Genomic DNA, 24,749 nt, shown 5'->3' with positions numbered 1-24,749 from the left:
GTGCCCGGCCCTGCGCAGCCCAGCCCGGCGGCTCCCTCCCCGCCCGGCGCCCCAGCCTCCCGCCCCAGGGGCACAGGGATCCCGGGGGAGAGACGGCGGGGCCGCCGGGGGTCCACGGGGACCTCCCCGGCCACGTGCGCCTGTGCGTAAACTTCCACCCCCGCCCCGCTGCTCGGAGGGGAGAGAAGGGAGAGGTGCGCTGCGGAGCGCGGGGGGAGGGAGGCGGCCCAGCCCCGGTGTGCGCGGGCCGCGGGGGTGGCGGCGGTGGGCGCTGCCGGCGGAGCCCCGCTCCTCGGTCAGACAGAACGGCGGCCGCTGGGATCTCCTCCCTCGTAAGGGCTGGGGAGGAAAGCCGCGAGTGGCCGGATAAATACGGGGGAGGGAGAAGGGCGTCTCTCCCTCTCCCCACCTCCCTCCACCTCTTCCCTCCCCCCTGCCGCGGAGGGCGCGCTTGGAACTGCCTCTGTCTGTCCGGGCGCCCGGGGCGTCTCCGCGCCCTTCCGCGGTGCGGTGCGGTGCGGTGCGGTGCGGTGCGGTGCGCGCAGGCTGGGCGCGGAAGGCTGCTGCTGCTGCTGCTGAAGGTGAAGCTCTCGCTCTCCAATTACTTTTCCCAAAAGAGAGAAGGAGGCAGCAGGAGGGGGAAGTCGTGCTGTGTGTGGAAGGCACACCAATCAGAGATGCTCTAACGGAGGGACTGCTGCAGGACGCGCCGGCTTTTCCTCCTTCTTCTGCCGCCGGGGCTGAATCGGGACCACGCGCAGCTGGCGTAGGGGTCGGAGCCGTACTGGGCTGCAGGACTTCCCCATCTCCGCTTTTCCAATAGCTCAACCATACTTCGTCCTCTTTTAAATCTTTTTTTTTTTTTTTTTTTTTTTTAATACTCTGAAATCGTGCACAAGAAACACTTCAAGTCTTCCCTCCATTCTCAGTTACTTCACCCTTCCTCTAGCATCTCTTAGCCGGATTCCTGGTGTATTCCCAGAGAGGCGGGGGGAGAGAGCCGGGCCCCGCGGACGGCTGCTGCCCCAGCCCGGCCGAGCCGAGGGGAGCCGAGCGGAGCGCGGCACGGCGCCGCTCCATGCCCCCGAGCGCTGGCGGGGCGCGGGGCGTGTGCCGGCGATGCCCGGGCGGTAAGGCTGGAGCTCCCCCCGGACGGGAGGCGGCCGATCGCTAGGCATTTCTAGCACGAATCGGGACTGCAGGTAGGTGAGCGGAGCGCTCCAGGGTCGTGTGTCTGTCTGTGTGTCTGTCTGGGCGCTGGTGGGGCCGCCGGGAGATACCCTTCGCCGTTGGCGGAGACCCCGCGGGCGGCGGGCACAAGCGGCCGCGGCGGGGCCAGGAGTGAGGTTTGCAGGGCGGGCTGCACCCTCCCGTTGCCCTAAAGTTGGACGAAGATGAATGCAAAGAGGAGCTGCTTTGCCGTCCGTCTGCTCGGCACCTGGCACAGCCGGCTACAGCCTTTCGCCGGGAGATCCTCAAGGGTTTTGTTTTCCCTTTTAATTTTCTTTGATTTTACTTAAAAGAACAGTTCAGCAGAGCCGAGAGGGAGGCGGGGGGGAGCAGGAGAACCCACCTGGTTTTCCACTTTTATGGAAAGGGTGGCCGCTAACTCGCAGGACCTTCGGGCTCTTGGGGGTTACTCTGCCCGGACGCTTTATCGGCCGCCTTCAGTGAGCGGCTGAAGGAGCGGGGAGTCCCTTTATGTGTCCTCTAAAAACAACAATAACAACAAAGCGATAAAGGGAAGATTCATGGCTCCGTTTCCTTCTATGTGTAGTGCTCTCCAAGTTGTGGGTATATACTATGAAACACACCTTGTCTATCCACGTTTCTTTGCATCTCAGTGAGTTTATTTACCTACTAAACATGTTGCAGGTTCTGTATGCCACAGTGAGAGGGATTTTCCCTTATCCCATCCCAATTATAGTGTAGCAAGACAAAGTTTTAAAATAACCTGCTTTATTCCTGTGGAGGTGTAGGATCGGACACCAGCTTATCTATACAAAGAATAAAGAGCAAGAGCTTGCACTGCCGTGTTAGGAGTTGCCATGCATGGGTCTTCTGTATGTTTCATTCCTATGGGAGTTAAAATCATTGCTTAAAGCATTTTAAATTATATGTGTAGTTACACTTCTCTCTTTCCAGCTTTTGCTTGGAGCTTATTAGTATTTTTTTTTAAGTACCTCAGTTCTACCAACCCCCCCCCCCCCCCCCCCCCAGCAGACACTGGCTCAGTGTTTAAAGAACCGTGCTTTGACTCCTGCAGAACTGTCAATTTAAATAATAAACATACTCAACTCCTATCTCTGAAAACCCCATAAAGGATTCGGGGTCGTAGGGTCTTTGCACCACAGTGGATACATTTAAATTACTATTGACTAAATGATAATTGTTATCTGGTTTCTCTGTCTTACCAACTAGTTTCAGACTTTAGCATTCAGCCTACTGTACGTTTAACACTTTAAAGCTACTTGATGGGCTAATTTAAGTCAAATTGAGAAATTAAGATTCTTATCTCTAGTGTTGGGTACTACTAGAAACATAGTAGTTCAGTGGTACTAGGAGGATAGCTTAGCTGAAGTTGGGAAAGAGCATACTAAGGTATTTTTATCAGAGGTGGCAAAGGTTACAAGTTTCATTATACTTTTTCACAGTAATTATGCTGTCGTACTGATGCCTAAATTGTATTGTGAGTGTATAATTAACAGTAGTAATTAATATAAATTTCACTATTAATATTTTATTTCAGAGAACTGATACTGCTGAGGCAATATTGAAAACCATGTGGGTTTTGTTTCACATAGTCCCAGTTCCGAGTAGTTATTCTTATAAATGTAAACTAACTAAGTGCCATAATTTCAGTGGAAAGCTTTGTTCAGTTAGTTGATGCAGCAAATCAGATTTACTACTCAGAGGTTCTGCATATTTTTTTTGTACATGGAAGGTCCTTCAAAAATGTGGTATTAATTTTAGATACACTGATGGTGGTGGGTGACTGAGATAAAATCTTGATTCTGTCTTGCTGTTTTAATCAGAGAATGATGACTAAGGTGCCAGTATCTTTTACTGTACTGGACACATGGGGTAACCTTTTTACCTGGCTCTTATGATGTGAGGAATCTCAGCTTTATGTGTAGACGCCTGTAGTGCGCTTAATTGTTCTGGTGGGGAATACATGAAAAACTTGTTCTGAATGAATGTAAATAGATGTGTGTACAGACGGATATTGGAGATCGTTTTACTGGCAGGTTGCAAAGTGATGATTCATTGAGCCCTATCTAGATTTACATAAAGCAAATAATACTTTACACTGAATTGTGGTGGCAGAAGAAAATGTAGCAGCCAAGAAGTTTCATAATTTCATCACAGGTGATGACAGACTTGATAAAGGACATCTTTACAAATACAGGCAGTATGTTTTCGGTAAGCAAAATGTAACCATGAAGTTTTTCAGATCTGAGCATCTTCACACTTAAATTTATTGCTGTCTGTGTTGCTACTTACCAACCAGTGTATAGCCTAAATAATGTACTAGAAAGATGTTGCATTTATTATGTTGTATGTTTTGCTTACTATAAATAAGTAATGCAACAGTGCTGACTAGTTATCTCACTAAAGGAAATCACTGACTTGGAAGACAGAAAATCACATTACCTAATACTCGTCTACCCAGAAATGTGATCACCATCTTGAAAAATTATTCTGAATGATACAACTATCAGTGAGCAAGTAGTTCTATGCCCCTGTTTTATCTTCTGCAGGATTTTATTAGAAATGCTTCATTAAGTCACATTATTCTGCAGCTGTTTGTTCACTGAAAATTAAAATAAAAATCAGGAAATTTATCCAGTAGAGCAGTAGTATTTCCTTTGTTAAGTACTGAAAGTTCAAATAAAACAAAATCTTTTAGCTTCAGTGTGCCAGAAGCACTGAATACATCCTATTTTTGTGATATATGGATGGCATTTACAGATGCAATTCATCAATGTATTTATTAGTCAAATGTCATCAAACAAAGAAGATAAATGGCAGTAAACAAAGACTGCATGGTAATACAGAGGCTAAAGCAAGGGAAAACCCTACAAATCTAATTAATTAATGTTCAGTCTCATATTTCCAGTCTGTATTTAAACATCTCATTTAAATGTCTTTCTCTCATCATTTTTCTATTGCATGTCCAAGTAATTCAGGTAGCAATAGCTTTTCATTGGCAAATGCATTTTTCATTTACCTTTTGAAATGCTGAATTTTGAAGGCATTGAGGCAAAAGTTGTATAAGGATGAATATAGCAGAAAGGTCCTATGCCAGCAGAACTGAATACTGACCTGTCCCTGTTCATGACCATTTTTATGTGTTGAGGGATATCCCCAATTAATGTAGACTTTCATTGCTCCCTTGGAGTAATTGCAGCTCTGACATTTTAAACCAGCTGGAGTATTTGCTCCATTATCCTTAGATCACTGAATTTAAGAGTGTACTTTAAAAGGATTTTGCTTGAATTTTTTTTTTTAAGCATGAGGAAATAATTACATGGTATACTCAGCTTCACAGATTCCATTGTAAGCGCACATCTTCACATTTGAAATATTTTTTAAAAAGCACAAGCTCACTCTTAGAGCTATTTCAACAGGAAGTTTGGCTCAGTGATTTGGTTTTATAAACTGTTAATATTTACTTCGAAACAGTTCTCCTTATGGCTGAGTTCAGATATATAACACTCACCAGACATAGGAATGAATGTGGAAACATCAGCAGTAATGTTGTTCATTTTTCCTGGTGGCAGCTACAAAGCTATCTCCTTTTGCTCTTGGTAGAACTTGGGAAGATAGTGGGCTTTATGCTTTGCTTCTTTATATACCCAAGCCAGCCACTCTTGTTTGCCAAATATAGTAAGTTATTTATCAAAAGACATGACAAAATAATAATGGCCACCTAATGTACTTTTTCATACTATGAGTGCAGAACAGTCACATTTTTAAGATAAACAATTCAAGGCATCTTTGTATAGCTTCATTCATATCATGTGTTTTTGAAAAACACTTTGGAGATAGAAAAGAGAAAGTAAAGACCTTATGCTTTACTAGTTGTAGTAGTTAGCATAACTACCAGTTATGGCATGACACTAAGTAGTTAGATAAAATGGGATGATGTCACTGAAAAAAGCTTTCTTAGCTTTTTCTACTGTCTGGATACATTAGTACAGTGATTTGTAGAATGCACTGCTGCTGTAGCTGTTGCTTGAAGTAGCACTGGAAAATGCTTTGTATGGATTTAATCCTTAGTCCTTAAGTAAGCACTTATAGGAGAAGCTCCTGTATGATTTGTGGCATGGAAGAATCGCTTATATAATTGCTTGTGTAAAAACTTAGAAATTTTTTCCACTCATCTTTGAAGTTTATCAAACCTTCTAATCTGTACCATGTTCATAGCTTGCATTTTCTAGTTGCCTCACTTCACATCTTGCTGATCTTGTAATAGGAAACTTGAACACGGGTCTCTCGGCACCAGGACAGTGTTGTACACAGCCGCCTCAACTGTGAGCATCCCTTTAACAGTGCCAAGGGGTAAGCCACAGTACAGGATAGCACTCAGGCGAAAGCATACAGAGCTTTTTTTGACTCCTGGGTGTTTGGTAATCTTCTATGCCTATATCACAAATTGACGCTAATGTTGCAAAAGGTGCTTCACACTGGCAAACTTCACAAGTAAATAATGAACAATCAAAGTTCAACAAACCAGCTGGTTGTATGAATAGTGAAATATTAATAAGTGAGTCAGTAAATATCAAGCCCTTTTAAAATAGATACATTTTTAGTCATGGTTGTATGCTGGGCTCTCTGTGGAATATTTCTTGCCTCCTCTGTTGCTATATTAAGGTCCAGTATTTGAAGATGAGGTACTGGACTAGATGGACCACTGTCTCGATCCAATAAAGCAATTTCTTTCTTGAAATGCAAGGAGGCAGTATTGCAGTACTGCATATTTATTTTACTTACTAGAACCAAGCTGCAATTGCTTAGTGTACTGCTTTTGCTTTATTTTTCACTTTTAAAAGCAGGATATAAAACATTTCTAAAATAAATCTGTCAGTAACATGCAGTCTCACACCAACTCTTTTAGAGGCAGGAGCACAGACCTGACAAGTCTCTCACATTTGCAGTGATACTCTCATATTGGATTTCTTCTACTCCCTCACTGCAGTTTCTGCATCACATATTGATAAGGCATAGCTGTGGCCTCTGATCCATCTTGCCACAAACCAGTCAGTTATGTAGCAGGTGCTCTCCCTCATCTCTGACAGGTTGTATCATGGACGGGGTAGAGGGTATGGCTCAGCCCTTGGGTCACCAAATGGATTTTCATGCTTGTCTGAGCATCTTTGTACAGAACAGTCTTCCTGGTTACAGGTTGTCCCTGCCTTCTTCCTCACCATGTGAAACTGCATGTATGAGAGAACCTGTGCCAAAGCCTCTGATGTGCAGTCATGCAATCTTAGGATAGATGCTGCCTTCTGCCTCGTGACTGTGCATTTGGGAGAGCTGTGAGCACTGCAGTCAAACTATGTACTCTAGATCCCCTTTCAGTTGAGACTTTCAGTGTTTATTTCCATTTATGAAATGTTTGGCCTTTGGTTCTAGGCTCAACCATAATTTGTCACTGGCTATTGTGTTATTGTGTTTAATGACACTGCAACGTCACACAGAATGGCTCGATGGCTCTGAGGAAAGCTAATATCTTTCTGTGCTATTTGTATGTTGTAAATAATTTGAAATTTGGATCTTTTCCAGTAAGGGATGAAAGCAGGCACCATCTGAAGCTTATCGCATGGTTTATCTAAGATAAGTTAGTAGTCTTAGTTTGGTTTGAACTGTAGAAGTGTCCAAGTCCCAAAAATCATCACTGGGAAAAATTAGGATGTGTGCATGCTGTGTGCAGAGAGGGAAAACTTGAGGTCTGATCATGTGAGACATTTAAGCTGGTGTGGCTTCAATGGGACCAATCAAATTAATTATGTGATTTAAGTCTTTTCTGAAGTGAACCTGAGTAAATATTGGTAACTGCTTAGAGTGATCTGTGCTGAAGGCATGTAGGCGGGGTGCTGTTTTGACAACTGCATTTGTGTCTGTATTCTGGGTACAAGTTTAAGACTTGAGCTTTATGTCAGTGGTTTACCACTCCTACACCTTCAGTCCCATTATATTCAGAACAGAGAATATGTAACAGCACGTAAATTTCAGAAAGATTCTACAGGTATGCAGGTACTCTGCATTATAGTGTTAGAGGCTACCATTACAATAATGTAAATTTTCAAATATGATGTTTTTGGTGTCGCACCAAAGTAAAATATAACTTTCTGACTAAGTAGATCAGGCTGTGGTATTTGTGCAAGAAATTAGGTCATATTTGAGCCTAATTGCAGAAAAAAAGATCTGTTTCAGCACCATCATAAGAGAAGAATACCCTCTCTGGGTTATAGCCTCTCTTTGGACTCTGTTACCTGTGCAAATTTAGTGTAAAAAATTTCAACCTATGTGTTGTAACAAATAAGCTATTATTAAATAAGATGGGAAGTTTTATCTTGAGATTTGGTAACAGCAGCGAATACAGAGAGGTAAGTTCAATTTTATGGGCTTACTGGAATCGAGACAGAAGAAATATTGTATTTATATGCTAACATAACATGCCATAAATTTAGATACGGTATTATCAGCCAGTACACTGACATTTCTCATTATTATGATCCTGCTTTTTTCTGCTCACTCTAGATTCATGAGGGATAAACCTTGCATTGGAATTAAGGTAATATTTAAAATGCATTACTGCCAAAGTGTCCAAACCTTCATAAGGAAGGCATTATGTCGCAATTTGTGCAATGGATGTTCAAATAAAGAAGTGGCCATGAACCCTGGTTGAGCTTCTGATTTAGGAAATTTTGGAGTCTTTTCCCCAATGCAGATTCATTTTTCCTTTATGGCAATGAGATTTTATTCTTCTGTTTATAAACATTGTCATTATGATTGTTCTGGTTTAAACCCCAGCAGGCAGCTCAGCCCACTCCACCACTTGCTCACTCCTCCTCAGTGAGATGAGGAAGAGAATTTGAACAGTAACAGCGAGAAAACGTGTGGGTTAAGGTAAAGACAGGTAAAGCAAAAGCTGCACACACAAGCAAAGCAAAACAAGGAGTTCGTTCAGCGCTTCCTATTGGGAGGCAGGGATGCAGCCATCTCCAGAAAAGCAGGGCTGCATCACGTGTAGTGGTGACTTGTCAAATGTATGCCCATTCCTGCTTCTTCCCTGTAGCTTTATATGCTGAGCATGACCTCGTATGATATGAAATATATTTTTGGCTATTTGTGGTTAGCAGTCCTGCACCTCCAATCTTTTCACTGGTGGAGCAATGTGAGAAACAGAAAAAAGGCCTTGATGCTGTGTAAGCATTGTTCAGCAGTAGCTAAACACATCTCTGTTACCAACACTGTTTTGATCACAAATCTAAAACAGAGCAACTTAAAAGCTGCTGTGAAGAAAATTAACACTATTCTAGCCAAACCCTGTACAATCTCTACCACTTATTCTTACAATTTGCATCATGCTTAGGTCCCACATTGTCCAATACACCGTCATTAACCACCCCTTTCCCCTTCTCACTCACTACTATATGCAGGTGTTATTCCTCTAGTCTATGATCTGCAACTGTATAATGGCCATAAAATGTCCATTGAGTTCATTTAGTCCCCGACTTGGATTCTGTTGGTTATGGTGGTCACTCAGGAGAGGAGAGGTGGTTGTTGTGTGGAGTTACCGGAGTGTTGTGTGGGCACCAAAGCCAGCTCAGGTTGGGTCACTGCTGCACTTGCACTGGTTCTTGTAAGGCTTGTCCTCAAGTGGTTTGGATGGTTCTTGCTGTAGTACTTACTACAACATGCAACTCGAATCGTGGGTTACAGCAATTTAAATGCGTATCTATTGCAGTCTCCATCCCTGGTCCCTTTGGACCAGGCCATAAAGTTTTACATTGCAGTGAACTTCTCTGCTTGCCACTGCTCCAGCATGGGTTTATCCATAGACCACAGCCTCTTTGGGGGTATGTCTGCTGCAATGTGGACTAATCCACAGCTATGATCACTCTGAAGTGTGCTCCACTGCTCTGCTGTGGCCCTGTCCTTGAACCACAGCCCCTTCAGGGGTGTACCTGCTGTGTTGTGGCCTTATCCATGGTCACTGTCACTTCAAGGTCACAAATCTGAAACACAGCACCTTATGAGCTACTATTAAGAAAGGTAACTCTATCCCAGCAAAAAACAGTACATTGATAGAAGTGTTTTTGATGATTGTATTCCAGATTTTGTTTTACCACATAGATCAGCTTGTGACCAAAGCCTAACAATATAAAATAATGTAACTCTGGGTAACTTTCTTCCCCTTGTATACTGCTTTTGCATCACCTGTGATTCTGAGCCCACAACCTGCAGTTCTTTGTACATTTGGGCCTTTAGATGACTCTGTGAGGTTTTAGGTGGCTTTAGCCCTCCTGTTTGTGCAGGGTGGTGTGGCATGCACCTGTTTGTGTACATGCAAATGCATAGCTGCCTTCTCCCATTCTGATCCTGTCTGCATCTGCTTGTGTAATTGTTGGGGTCACTGCTTATGGAAAATGTACTAGGAGAAAACTTAAGCCTAAATCAGCTATTCTGAGCTTCTTTCCCTTTGAGACTGTGGTATAATGTTTTAGGTTTGAGGGGTTTTTGACTGCTTAATTATTCTTAAGTGTTTCAAATATTCTTTGGATTTGCTTTGTTTTGTTGCATTATTATAAAGATATATTTCACACTGAGTAAATACACACCATGTTTTTAAAAAATGAAGTAAACTTTTCAAACAGAACAATGAGTACATAACAGTTACTATGTTTCTTCATTGGAAGAGGAATTTAAAAATTGCTAATTAATCACAAAATGAACTCTTTATAAAACCCCTCTGTGAGAAAAATGTTGACCAAGCTATCACTATAGCTGCTTGAATACTCCAAGTCTCTTTAATATGATACCTTTTTGTTCCCATTTCCACTTTCAAAATTGAACACCTAATGATGGCACTCATATTCTCCCCTTCCTCATTATGCCTCAGCTGCTCATAACCTAACTTCTTCTCCTCTAGCTCTCCTTGCCCCTCCTTTTCTCTTCACTGTTCACCTCATCTGCATTGGTGTCATATGATCTTCCCGAATGTCAAGTAAATGCAGACTACAGTCAGCATTACCAAATTGCTTTCTTGCCAAAAAAGTCACTTTTCATGTGCATGACCCATCATCTCACAGTTAGCTGCAAATCATCCCGATTCCCAAATTTACAATGTATTTTCTATTTAATGAGCTATTAGACATTATGCACTTTTTAACTTCGTTTTTTTCTGACTAACAGCATTCCTCCTGATAATTATAGCTTTAGAAAGAAACAATTAATTGAAACCAATTCTGCAACAGAAGTGGCATTATTTAGATAGCATTCCTCCATCTCCATGCACTAGGGATTATCTCATTAGAATTCATTTGTATTTGGAAACTCCTAGAGACCCCTATATCAGTCCAATACCCACCACGGTGTCATCAATAATACAGACAAGACTACTGCATGTGCTATTTTAATAAAACACAAAATGAAAGTAGGTACATGGGTGGCTGAGTAGTTAGTTTTTATTTTGTCTAAATGAAAAAAAATATTAGTTTATATGCTTTCTTAACCCAGGAGAATACTTTGAGTAAACTTAAGCTGAGCACAAACACAAATAATATTCCATATGTATTGTAAAGTTTTGGACATTTTTGCATTGGTATGTTATTCTCATATATTCTTTTAGTAACTATAATATTCCATTTATTAGGATAATTCTTCAAATTAAGTGGTTGTCTAATAACAAGCTGGCAAAATTGCAGCTGACTCAGTAAAAATGAATGAGTGAGTTCAACATTTGTGGCTCACAGGTTCCCTTACATCTGTGTATTTATTAAATCTAATAATATGTACTATTGCAGGCTATATAATCCTGTTTTTGTCATTATGGTTAATTATATCTAGTTAATAGATACAAACTAAATGTATATGCAACCTGCCAAAGGATCACCTTGTGGTAAATCCTAATAACCTTTCCATGAATTCTAATATTTTTGTTTTTCTGCTACTTAGAGTTCCACTTTAGCAAAATATGGAAATGATTAACAGGAGGAAAACCTATCCATGACTCTGCCATGGAAATTGGTAGAAATGTCCCAGCTGTTGTAAAACTAAGTCTCCAACAGACTCCCTTCATTGGTTGTGTATTGGAGCTCATACTTCATTCTCACAGTTATTTTGTGGGAACAGTATTGAAAATGTTCCTGCCAGAAAGTTTCCTTTCTCTGAATCCATAGATGCTAAATGCAGATTCAAAATGAATGTAAGATACAAATGATTGAAAAATGTGCTGAGAAGTTTTTGTATTATGTAGAATCCTTGTCACCTTGATAGCTGAAGGGTATGATGTGTATTCCTTTCTGTCTTGGATACTGTAAGATCACAATTTACACATGCCTTATGCACCTTTGCACCCCTGTTTGAGTAAGTAGCTAATATATACAGGTGAGTAAGTAGTCAAGCAGATAGCTTTACTTCTCCCCTCATTTCTTTGGAACTTTTTGGTTCACCACTGCTTCAGTTCAGTTGCAATCTTTTCTGGTTTCTTATCATAGTAACATGACAGGCCTAGTTCTGTCAGCTGAAATAATGAAATATTTCTCACTAGTGAATGATTCAGGTGATTCAAAGCCAGATTTTTAAAGCAAAATATTTTTCACTCTCCCAAACTTCCTACCCATTAAACAAAGAGATAAAATAGTCTGTGTATACCAAATCCTACCTAAACTTTATTGTTTTACTGGAAAAAGTGAGAAGCTATGATTTCATGCTATGTCCACAGCTATTCTGAGCTGCATATTTCTGTCTCTGTGTCTTTCTTTTAGTGTCCTAAGCAATTGTTGGTAACTCATGGCCTCCTTCCTGGAGAGACAATTTGTAGCTGTCCAGTTCTTCTAATTTTTGTGTGTATTCTGGTCTTGACCAGAAGATCTGTATAACTTTTATCTAACACCTGAAAAGAATATTTTTCCATTTACTGACCAAGCCATTATGACTTTAAGTTATTGTCTCTCCACAGATAGAATTATCCTTCTTTTTATTTACAGCTGGTGCTTGTCTTTGCATGTAAAATGCATTTACATCCCCATACATATAACAGTCCTTAACACATTATGTACTGACTGTATATGAAGAGCTATGTGACAGTCAGAAAATTAGTGTATATCAGTCTACATTATCAACAGAAACCATGAGATAAACATGCATAGTTTTGCTGTATATACAATATGCTCCTAACTCAGCAGTGGGCTGTGGAGTTCAGACCCACAGTGACGATCATCATAGTGGTGAGACATTGGAAAGATTTAAAGGTACGTCTTTCTCTGTTCTTCCACTTTGGGGGTTGTTATTTGTTGGCTAATTAACATTTTTTAGTTGGTCTTTGCCAAAGAGTGCATCAGACCTGCTGTAATGTTTTCAGGTATTGGACTATGTGTAAATGGATGGTGGAACTCTCTATATAATGATATGTTGGTTCCCACAATATGATTGCTTCTGATAGAAATTATTGTTCGAAAATCATTGTTTGCTTTAGTTTCTTCTTTCCCCTCAGATCAGGGGAATTCTTGAACTTAATTCATTGCCCGTGAAATAAATGACTGGAGCCCACTGGAAAAGGAAATAGTATAGTGGACAAGCAATTTCTCTGATTTGTTTTTATCAGCTGTTGCTGAGGTTCTCCAGTAAGTCTGGTCTTGGTAAAGACTTTCAGTTTTATCCATTAGATCTCTTTTGTGAAGGAGAAGTTTCCTGTTAAGGTACTTCAGTAATGGCCAGAGTCAGAGAACAAGTGGGAATACAATCTAACAAAAGAAGGAAATGACAATGTAAGAAAAGTACTTCTTTGTACTTCGATGAATGCTTTGTCATATTCTTTCTGTTGGTTAGTGGCAGACAGTGTTTCACAAAGCACCGTTACAGGAGGACTTATATAATGCTAATTTGTCCAGGCATTGAATAGTTGTTTCCACTTTGGAGGAAAGAAACTGTACCTGGCCTCTGCCTTCTGTTCTATTTTTATTTTACGCTCTTTTCATATTTTTGGAAGACATTTTATTAGTGTTTCCCAGAAGTGTCTAACCATGCATTGTAGAAAAGCAAGTCTGCCTATGACTTTCTATGGAAGCCTGGTTTGTGAGGCCTTTTCATTTTTAACTATTGTAAATGCTTTCTAGCATTGAAGAAAACAAAACCATAACTGGGGAACAGGAGAATGTCCATGTCCTTCCTTTTTTTAATTTAAACAATCTTTAACTTAGGGGTCTACCCAAGAAACACTCCCTTTGAAAAATGAAACCAAATCTATTGTTCTACTAGATTTTTTTTGGCAGGGTTTTTTTTTTTTTTAAATTGTTGTTGAATGAAATGAAGTCTTTGATTAGTAGCAACATACTAACAATTAGGAACTTCTATATACCTACAAATACATTCTTCTACAAAAATTGGATCTCTGAGTTGAATACCACTCACTCCAATGAATAAATGCCAGTTGCATTAAGTAGTGGTGTAATAAAGGAGGATAACTCCTTGGTTTTCTTTTTACCAGCATAATAAGTTATAGTAGTAATTTTCTGTGTGGGTTTTAATTTGCCAGTATAATTAGCAGTGAGCTTGTATGCTTGTATGTATGAACTAGGTCTAATTTTTTCCCTTTCTTTGCCATTTGAGGGTACTTCCTCATACCTCTGAGTGCTTTCAAGCCCCTAGTCCTTTATCTGTCTTTGAGCATAGCTAACATTTTGCCATTCCACTGACTTTGAGCACCAGGCTTCCTTGATGAGTCTAACTGATTTGTGGTCAGGGTTGAATAAAACAGACAGAAACATTTTAAATCCAAAGTTATTTTTAATATTAATAATCAAATATAGCAAATATAAAATGGATTTTAAAATGCAGTCTCTTCTTTCTATCTTACTCTTCAGCTTACCTCTTCGTGGGTACCCTGGGTTGGTTTGACTTCTGCAGTTGCTCAAAGATCTGCGTAACACAGTAGCTTTTTCAGAAAAAAGCTAAAGGACTTGAGCAGCACACTACAATCATTAAAAGTGGTTTTTAAAATAGCATCATATCCCTTCATGGTTAACTTCATGTGTTCAGTTTCTCTGCTAGCCTACAATACTATAAAGCTTTCCGACTGGGTACTGCACATCTCCCTTTTAATTTCAGTCTCAAAGGTGATGAAGGAGGTTTAAAACCTGCTCAGATGGCCTAGATCTGTCAGAGAAAAGAAAGTCGAGCCCTTCGCATAACCATTGCAGATACTCTGAAATTCACTCTGAGAATCTCATATAATAACAGCTCTTTGGGTGGTTGATTTTGACTGAAAAGGTGAAGGTGGAGCCACCTTTCAGCATTTTCAGCACTAATAAAACTTGTGGTTGGAATTTACCTTTTCACTGATATTATCAAATCCAGAAGCTGGATAACAGCTACAATTGTGTTTTACCACCCCCTTGTGTTACTTGATTGGCCTGAATATCTTTTTCCAGCAATTAAATTTTGTGACTTGGAATGATACAGCTAGACATAGCAGTCTCATAGGTCTCATAGTATTATGTTTCTTTGCCTGTTCAAACATATGGTAGTAATTTTTTTTTTTGAAGTTATTCTTTTTAATCTTGAAGCCTCTGCTCAAAAATTTATTAAACCTCCTGGTATTTGGAGAAGAGTAATAATGGCGCATCATCAAATAAAATTCCTTGGCCAGCATACAGAACCTGAAAAGAACACCTTTTTTGACATCTCCCTCTCCTTTTCAAAAACTCCCAAAAAACAGAAGCTACACAAGATTAAAAGGGAATACACCTTTAATTGTGATTTATTTTGTTGTCAGATAATGAACCTTTGCAAAGCTACATTTGAAATTACAGTATCTTATTTTAATGGTAAAAGAAACTCCTTCTTTAGAGACTTCAGTGTTCGGCAAAGAGTAAAACACTTTGTATGTCACATTGTTGCTGCTTTGTGAAGTTTAAAGAAGATTCCAGTGCTGCTTGGCTTTAGGCATTGGAAATTTGGTCATAACCTACCAAAAAGGGCATTAGAGGCAGGATTCAGCTTAAGATTGACACCTAAAATAGATGTCCAATTGCAATTGCCTACATGAGAGGTAGGTGCTTTAGCTTCATAGTCAAGTGACATCCAGGGTAGGGTTCAGATGCATAACATAATTTAAAACTTTCCAGAGCATCTTGTCTGGCCTCCAAGTGCTGCCTCAGATGGTTGCAGAACCGTATCTGAATCAGATGCAAAATAGCTTGCATGACATCTGCTGATCCCTTCTCTTGGGCATCTCAGTTGGCCCTAGATGGTTATGTTTGGGCACTTGAATCCTGTTGCTTATCAATAGACCTAGAAAGTGATTCTGCTTGCTTTAACATGGTATCTACGTTGGATCAACTAAATTGTACTTCAAATCACAGCAAGTTGGTTAAGTTGAATAACTTGCCTTAAAGGTAGCATTTTAACTATTCGTAGTGAACATTTTAAATGTGGCAAAATATTTAAGATACTTGGATGGAGTTTATAACAATGTACCAGATCAATAACATGTCAGACATCATGTTTCCCTCTCTACTCAGCATGGGTGAAGCAGCAACTTGAGGACTGTGTCCAGATGTGGGCCCCTCACAACAAGGATATTGGTGTGATGGGCAATGAAACTGGCGATGGTCTGGAGCACAAGGCATATGAGGAGTAGCTGAGGGAGCTGGAGGCGTTTAACCTGGAGAAGAGGAGGTTCAGGGGAGACTGTATCACTCTTGACAACTGCCTGAGAGGAGGTTGTACCCTGGTGGGGGTCGGCTTCTTCTCACAGGCAACTTGTGAGAGGATGAGAGGACAGAGCCTCTAGCTGCATCAGGGGAGGTTCAGGTTGGACATGAGGAAAAAATTTTTCATGAAAATGTTAGTTAAGCACTGGAACAGGCTGCCCAGTAAGGTGGGGGAATACCATCTCTGGAGGTCTTCAAGAAATGACTGGACATGACAGTGCTGTGGTTTATTGGATAAGGTGGTGATCGGACAAAGGTTGGACTTGATCTTGGAGGTCTTTTCAAACCGTAATGATTCTGTGATTTAGTTAACTGAACTGAGTACTTATATTTCAATGCCTAAATTTAGGTGCCATAATCTTGAACATATTGGTACCTCTGTTACTGATAGAAAACAGAAAGAATAGTAGCATCATATAAAACAATTATGAAATTAATTAACGTTGGAGGCAATTTCTACTAAAACTTTTATTTTCATTTCATTTTTGTCTGTTGTTCAGGGCTGTAGTCTAATACAAAATCCTAATGTGTGAAAAAGCCCTCTGTTACCCCCTTGAAAGTCTGGATATTAAACTGAGATCTGGAATATCTTACAAGTTATGAGCCTGGTAATCAAACTGTTTAAGCTAGATTTAATGTTTCTGATAATTCTAAGAGAAACAAATAATCAGAGACTCTTAATAATAAAATAATAATATATAATATGTTACACATATTATACATATATGTAATAATAAGAAAGAAATAATCGGCTTTTATAAGTCAGTCTGGAAAGGGTGATTCCAACTTTCCTTCTAGTTTATAAGGAGCATGACATCAATTAAATTTTATTTCTCAGATCAGGATTTGTTGCTGAGACCATCATCTAGAAGGATAGTTAATTCCAGAACAAGCATTTACTGGACTATGATCTAACAGCAGGAAATGAGAGAAAAAGTTTCCACAAGAATGAATAACCATATACTGAATGTGCGTAGAAATCTACTTACAGAGTTTCACAGCAATAAACCAAATGCGGAGTCCTGAAAGAGGTATATTCTGTGTTAAGTATTTTTGTGACAGTGGCACTTAGCATGACCTTTCAGGAATGAGGTGCTGAACAATGGTAAAACAAAACATTTTTCTGTCCTTTGCTTTGGTTCACTTGCAAGACTGATGCCTTTCAGTCCTCAGTCCTCACTGCATCTGCCTGTCATTAAGTGTACAGCTCTAAGTCAGTGGTCCGTGTGTCTTGGCCTATGAGGAGTGGGAAGTATATAATTTCTGACATCTACTAGTGTTTTATCAAAATACTGAGAATATTAACAAGGATTTCTTTTGGGGTTTTGATTTTCTAATGAGCAACTTGACTGTGATTCATTAAGCTTCTCTAGTTTTGGCTCTTTGTAGAATACAGGTCTACTGGCATCAGTCCCCAAACTCCCACTGTGCTCATTGGCACTGGATAGCATCAATCTATGGAACAGAAAAAATGACCAACATAAAACAAAGCAACTCTCCTTCCTTTGTCTAATGGGAGTAAGTAATATAAAGAATACATATGCTTTGCTACTTCTTAGATTCTTAAACACTTTACTACAGAATTACAGAGAATTTTATACAGAAGAAGTACTTCTGCTTATCATTTGTGTGGTGAAGTGATTCTTAGTGTAGACAGCAACAGCTGAACTCATTTAGTAAACAAAAAGCTTGGGCCCCAATATTGACATGATTAGGCAATGTACCCTCTTCTCCCCATATTCCCCTTTTTTTGTCTTCTGCAGAATTACTCTCTTCTCAGTTGCTGCAAAGTAATTTTTGACTGTATTTTTATTTGCTGAGGTTCTTCAAGGCTCTTAGGAAGAACCTGCCTTGATTCCTCCAATAGTTATATTTGTGAAGTATTTTTTTGCAGGACACTTCTATTAGCAGAACATCAATATCTGACTAATTAGAGATGAAATGTCCAGGCAGTATTGAGTAATGCTGTTTTCTAACTTACTAATTAATTGCAAACCAGGCAAAAATGTTAATTATGGTCGGAAAGATCCTAAATGCCATTTTGTGAAGAGTTATTTTAATTGCAAGAAATTATGCAAATAACCAAATATATAACATTTAAAAAAAAAAGGTTTCTCATGCTATTGTAATACAGACACAAAATGTTTTATGGCAGGTGAAATTGTAAGCTCCTGCAGGAATTTGAGGATTAGAATTCTCTCAGTGAATAAACATTATCCTTCTTATGTACTTAGCTCCATTCTTCTATACATGTCCCCTTCAAAAAAAAAAAAAGGTTTTTTAAATTTGATTTTAGAATGCTTATACAAATTTAAAAATTCTGGTACATTATTTGTGGTATGTTACGACAACTGTAATTGCAAGCTTCAAAACTAATGACCTAATCTGTCTTTAAATATTAGAGTGGATAGACATACATATATTGATGGATGCAGTTTAAAACCCCAGGGCCTGTCTATAATAGAAAGAATTAGCATCTGCATTTTGTACAGCTGCACTGATGGTGAGTGCTATTTAGGTAAAAATGAATGAGGGATGAACTTTTTTCAGCCCTGGTTCAAAGCATCATTACATATTGGACCAGGTTTTGACTGAACCGTGAGCCTGCATATGGCTAGAATTCCCTTGAGCTGTATGAGAACAGCTTTAAAATAAGGTATCTGATGGTTAGCAACAAGGCAGTGCTGTATCTGCTTTGGGTCTTTTTTTTTTCTGAGTTTGTGCAAATGCATTCATTTCACGATAACAAGTACAAACAGTACTTGTGCAAAGCGAAATATGTCTGCTGTGCCTTCCAAACTTCCAAACCACCACTCTCTCTATCTCTTAGATGGCATAGAAGTATTTGAAGGCTGCAACAGTGCACGATCTTCAGGAAGCAGCTCACATTTTGTATACATGCATAAGTACCTGCTGTAAGCAAACACAAAAGCACAGAAAATAAAACTGATTTACCTATTTTTAGGCTATTTTTGTGGCAGCTTTTGTAGGACCCATATTAATCAGCATACATATATATTGTGTTTGTAGTGAATATCTGTCAAGAGTCAGTAAATTCTTTCTCCATAAAAAGCAGATTGCATTATTAAGTTGGGGTCACTATTTACATAAAATTTACTATTTACCTTTTTTAGCTTTAAGCAGGTTTTATTTTGATTGCTATATAGATGTATTTATAATCAATTGCCATTTCTAGAATAAAAAAATGAGGGAGCTTACAGAACTTTTCAAGTTCTTCTGAGTTTCTTCACCTTTCATTTCCTCACAAGCCTCCCCAAATGAGTACATCAGCATCATTTCCCAAAAGAAATTTTGCTACCGTTACTTAATTCTACATAGAATTTTATATCCTTTTCATAGCAGCACAGAAGAGAGCATCGGAAAAACTCTCACTAAAATCTTGACTTTCATCCTACTTTCACTCTAAATGTAGACCAGGAAGTCTGCTTTCTGGGGAGCTCACTTGTTTTTTTTTTGTAGTGTCCATCTGATCTTCTGGGCTACCTTAGCAGCACTGCTTAGTGTTCATGGGAATGAAACTTCAACATGAAGAGACAGCAGATTTTATTTTGGGTAATGCAGATGTCTTTCTCAGAGCCAATAAACCAAATCATCCCCAGTGAAAACATTTTTTGGACAGCAGGTCCAGCATTTTCAGCTGATGCCTGCCCATGGTACTTTATGTTAGGGATATGAAGTTCTTAGAGCTTCCATTGACCTCAGTTATAATTTGCGGTTCTGCAACTACAAGTGGGAACTTTCTGTGAGCACAAATTAAGATTGCATGTGCAAATTGTGAGACAGCCTGCATAACTTACTGTCATTTGTGCATGTAAAAAGATTATGTGCATACAATTCAGCCCATATGCTGAAAAAACAACACTGTATTTTAATCAAGTTCCCTAGTTAAATCAAATTTAAACTACTTGCTAATCTATCTGCCCAGAAGAGTCCTCTCTCAAATCTGTATGAAACTTCTCTACACTAAGCAGGCCAAAGTTTTGAAAATTTTCTGGAGGTACAGCTTGCTTAAAAGGCTGTCATGAAGTCCTGGGAAAAGGAGATGGACATTAGTAAGGTTTGTGCTCAAGTAGTCTACTCAGACAAACTAATCCCCATCTTCAAAGAATCTTTGCCTAAATAATGTTTTTGTGCATCTTTGCTGTAATGATACCTGCAGTGGGTATTTTCTCCAAAAACTTGTGTGAAACATTCCTGAGAGAGAAGTTTGCTGATTGCAAGTAGCGTGTTGAATTTCTTTTTTTCCCATTTCATTTAATTGAAATTTTTGGCTTCTAGCCAAATGTGGTGTAAGACATTTTTAGGTCTCGACCACTAAACAAATTGTTGTAGGAACTGCATCCTCACTGCACATAGGATGGGTTGGCATTTCTAGTTCAGCTTATTTAGTTCAGTGACTGTAGCTGTTATGCAGTACAGGTGACAAGAAGGTCCTTTGCCTTTGTGCTTTAGTTAGAAAGCTTAGTTAGACAGGGGATGCTGTTGTGTCAGCTACAAGGTTAGAATCACTGTGGACTTCCGATGCTTGAGAGAGCTGTTACAGCCTTGAGATAAAAAGATGTGGCTCTTAAGTGCAAGGACTGAAATTCAATGCATTTTGAGTTGTGACATTCACTGTTTCAATCCTTAGTGAAACAACCTTGAAGCAATATTCACCTTAACTAGTCCAAACAGAGTCTGAATCACTTTTCCTGCTCATGGGAGACAAAGCTATCAGGATACATGCATGTTACCCCAAGGACCATATCTGAGTTTTCTGCAGGTATTTTTTGTTGGTCCGTAAATACATCTAAACTTGGTTTGCGAACAGAAAAAAACAGCTGACCAAATATCTTGGTTTCGGAGTGGTACTCCCCAATTTAGTGCTCCCACTGGGACTCTCCAAACTGTGTGCTGCTCATTCACTTCATTCTCCTGTGGTGCGATGGAGAGGAGAATTGGAGGCACAAAAGGCTGAGATAACAACATTTACTGGAAACAGCAGTGAGATAAGAAAACTAACAGCAGCAGTAACAGTACTAATGACAGAGGGTACAAGAAATAAATGATTCACACAGAAACCCCCTGACAATAGGCAATACCTGGCCACTCCCTTTTCCAAGCTGTGCCAACCCTGAAGGGAGCACTTCCCTGACCCTTCCTCCTGCTCCCTCCCAAAAATGATGTGAGGTGATATAAAGTAATCTCTGTGTCCTAGCCATGCTCCTTCCTGAATATAGCAAAACTTTGCCCAGTCCTGGAACCAGGTCATCAAACTTTTTGGATTTTTCTGTGGTTCAGGACTAACAGATTTTGATCCATCATATAAGTTGAATTTTTTAAAATTCTACAGAGGAATGCTTTTGTGACTTTGCTTGTAATTATTGAAAATGCTGTATTTTGACATCATAATTTGGAGAGCAATTTTCAAAGTTATGGAAAATGAGAGCTTGCATAGCCATGCAGTTATCTATGGTGACCTGGACATTTTGTATTGATGTGTTTGAATTTTAAAGGAAAAGTATGTCCTTTTATGAATCTTACCTTTTGCACATTCTGTTTGATCTCATGAGATTGCTGTATTGTTGATGACTCTGTATATTGGAAATTTACTGTCCTCTGTTGGGGATATATACTGTGCGTCTCGTACCAGGTGCACTAGAGCATTACTGAGTGCCTGTGATGACTTATGCAAATTGGAACCCCTCATCTTGTAGGCAGATGATTTACAAATCAGGCTTTGTATTTTTTTTAGGTCTGGACTGAAGGTACTGGTTTTCAACCCTTCAGTTTGGAGGACTGAAATTTCTCCAGAAACAGAGAAGTTGGGTATGGAATGTGTTCTCTGACATGGTACTAATTAAGGTTGAAGAAAAACATGGGAGACAACATCCCCCATTTGGAAGCTGCTTGGGGTAGCTGACTCTTGGAAAAAGACTTTGAATTCTTAGTAAACATCTAACACTGATGAGTAGTTCAGCAGTGTGCAGCTCTTGTGCTCTGTCTGAAGCTGAGTAAGTGCTTTCAGGATCTTTAGCAGTCAATTAGATTCAGTTAGGGTGTGACCTTCAAAGGCCTTAGGGAGAGACAGTGTTCATGAGATGGCAGTTCTGTGGAGAAAGGTCATCCCCGTATTATCTGAAAGTGTTTTACAGTAAACATAGGGGCCAAGCAATTGAAGTTGTGCATCTTCAAATAGTGCCAGATAGAGGAACGTGACAACATTTAAAAAAACATACAAACAAACAAAGTGAACCCACATTGTTTTTCAGTACAGACCTCAAGAGTTATTTTTAGAATAAAATCTGCCCTCAATGGTTAACTTGAAATACAAAACAAAATGTTAAAGATGCCTTTCTTTTTTTGACCTTTCCCACTTCATACTTCTCAGCATAATGTTGTTTACAATGTAAATACGTCTAAATGTTTTAGGAAAATGAAGCGAGACCTCAAGTTCTGGAAAGAGCAGAAAAATGATGTGAAAGTTTTGGCTGCCCTTCAAAAACTTCAAATCCACAAAATCTTAGATCAATGAGCTTGCCTCATCTAGAGACTTCTGAGAGGAAGTGGTGTATGTATGGATCTGTGGCCTAAGCATAAATGTTTTCTGAACCATGCCTGTGCAAAATGGATCAAATACTAGATTTCATAATCTGCTTTTCTTTGATTGCTTGGAAGAGAAGACTGTTCATTTTAAAAAAGTTTTATTTTCAAAATAAATGGGCTGTGATTACTAAGAGTTTATTGAAATTGAGATTTTTTGGTAATGTCCTTGAAGAAGAACTAAGATATAATGTGGGGTGGTTTTTTTTTTTTTTTTTTTTTTTTTTTTTTTTTTTTTTTTTGTTTGGGTGTTTTGAGGACTTTTAGATGTAACTGTCGAAAGACAAGTAGCATGCTAGTATGAATGACCAAGAAGAAGCTAATGTTGATTAGATTCTTTTCCTGCTTACTGCTGTGGCTCACCTGCCTTGATGTCATGGAAGGGGAAAAGAGTCAGCTTCTCTTTTGAGTGTTCTTGGGATATTTATTTACAATTCCGTCTCTATCCAAAATTGTAATTTTAGGGTGTGGGAAGAGCAATTTCTGAAGTGATGGATGGCACTTGTGCATGAATCCAAACAGATGACAAAGTCCTTTTCATTGCCACATTGAGAACTCAGTGAGAGCTGTTCCAAGGGCCGTATGATAGAAGCAACTCTGGCACAGTAAGGTCTGGTGGTTGTGTCCAAATTCAGCTGCTGCTACCTGGGATGCCCAGGAATAATAGTTTGTGTAGGCAGTGCCAGCAGCTGGAAGGAACACAAAAATTTTCAAAAGAGGGAACCAGCAGGCTACAGGTAGGGTCGAGCACATCAGTAGTTTTTGCTTGAAAATGTATTTCAAAGACAATAAAGTTTACTAATAAATTGGCCAGAAAGGGGTGGCAGATGACCCAGCTTCTGTTTTCAGTACTTTTGATCCCAAACATATAAATATGTAAAACTTGTATTGATATGTAAAAAGAAAATAGTCTAAAGTCATAACTGGCTGTAGAATTTGGTGCGAATTAGATGTGTGGAGGCAGAGGTGTATGTGGCTGTTCCTTTCTGCCTCTTATAGACTACTCATGTCAGTGTTACCTGCTTTGCTTGCTCCCCACACAGAGCTGACCTTGTTCTGGCTGGCCTTGTACTTTCTCATTTCTTTGTCTGTGTTAAAGCCAGCTGGTTCTCTCTATGGAAATTCACAGCTAGGACCCTTTCAGCAGATGTCTACATGGCTTCAGCAGCTCTTTTCCTCTGCCCTTCTGTGGCTTTATTAGACTTTTACCCTCACATTACAAAGTGAAAGCTGAGTTACTCAACTTTCTTGAAGTGTGTAGCTATTTGAAGGCTATTTATAGTTGAACTTGAGAGCATATGGAGTGAGCATAGCCAGAATATTTATGACCTCCAGATCGCTGCCCTTTCTTCACTCAACCCCCAGATTTACGTAAGACATTGTAGCCTTTTATTTTTGAACCAGGATCTGTCCTGGTGCATTATACAAGAAGGTTTTCTCCTGGAAACTGCAGATAAGTTAGGCTGCTTTCCAGCAGCATAACTTCATGGAAGTTTTCACACAGTTTATAACAAGATTATAGATGTGAGAAAGATAATGCTTGTTCAATGTGTAAGGGGGACTGAACTCAGGTTTGGGAGATCTCATCACCCACAAGACATGCTGAGAAGTCAAATAATAACATTGTCAAAGGGGTGCAGCAAATGATGTCTTTATCTCTACCAGCTTTGGTAAAAACATTTGAGAATATATATACTTGCTACGCTTGTTATTGCATGAGAATTCTTGCTGCTTTAGAAGAAGATGGGCTCAATTTGCACCAAACCAGGTGCTGAGTCTTCTTTTAGGACAGTGGCTTGTGTCTGTGAGTGAGCAGAAATACACATGGCTGTTTAGCCTCCAAAAAAGGCTGGGAAACACCCTGTCATGTCTCAGGGAAGACAGTCATCTCTGCAGAACTTTATACTTTTTGCAGCTCAGATTTTAAAACTGTTTTCTGGAAACTTGTGATGTTCTAAAAGACCTCAGGCCTATGTTTGAATACTCAGGGTTCCAAACCTCCATAAAATTCTTTCTAAATGTTCTGCTTGCAGAAGTGACAAGACTTTGAGATCTTTGTACAAATACAAAGCTGGGCCAATTTTGTTTATACCTGTTTTTATTTTCAACTAAAAATTTTGCTTAAGATTTTTAAAGTTAGCAAGGATCTTGACAAAACTTCGTGTGGCAGTCTTTCTCTGAGTACTTGCATTATTCTGA

General features: G+C 39.5%; 1 protein-coding gene across 6 annotated transcripts in view; it reads left to right on the top strand.

Moving 5' to 3' along the window:
* Positions 1-222: 222 nt before the first annotated feature.
* Positions 223-24,749, top strand: part of TAFA2 (TAFA chemokine like family member 2) — a 186,207-nt gene continuing 161,680 nt past the window's right edge. For 3 of the 6 annotated variants that reach the window (XR_005604503.1, XR_005604500.1, XR_005604502.1), the window contains exon 1: positions 225-1,202. The gene's annotated coding sequence lies outside the window, so the exon portion shown is untranslated. Of the gene's footprint in view, positions 1,203-21,702; positions 21,777-24,749 lie in introns of all 6 variants that reach the window. The other 3 variants (XR_005604501.1, XM_039571155.1, XR_005604504.1) reach the window with 3 other exon arrangements.

This window comes from Corvus cornix, chromosome 1A (genome assembly GCF_000738735.6).
Source record: "Corvus cornix cornix isolate S_Up_H32 chromosome 1A, ASM73873v5, whole genome shotgun sequence".
NCBI lineage: Eukaryota > Metazoa > Chordata > Aves > Passeriformes > Corvidae > Corvus > Corvus cornix.
This window is presented reverse-complemented; position numbering and strand designations above follow the sequence as displayed.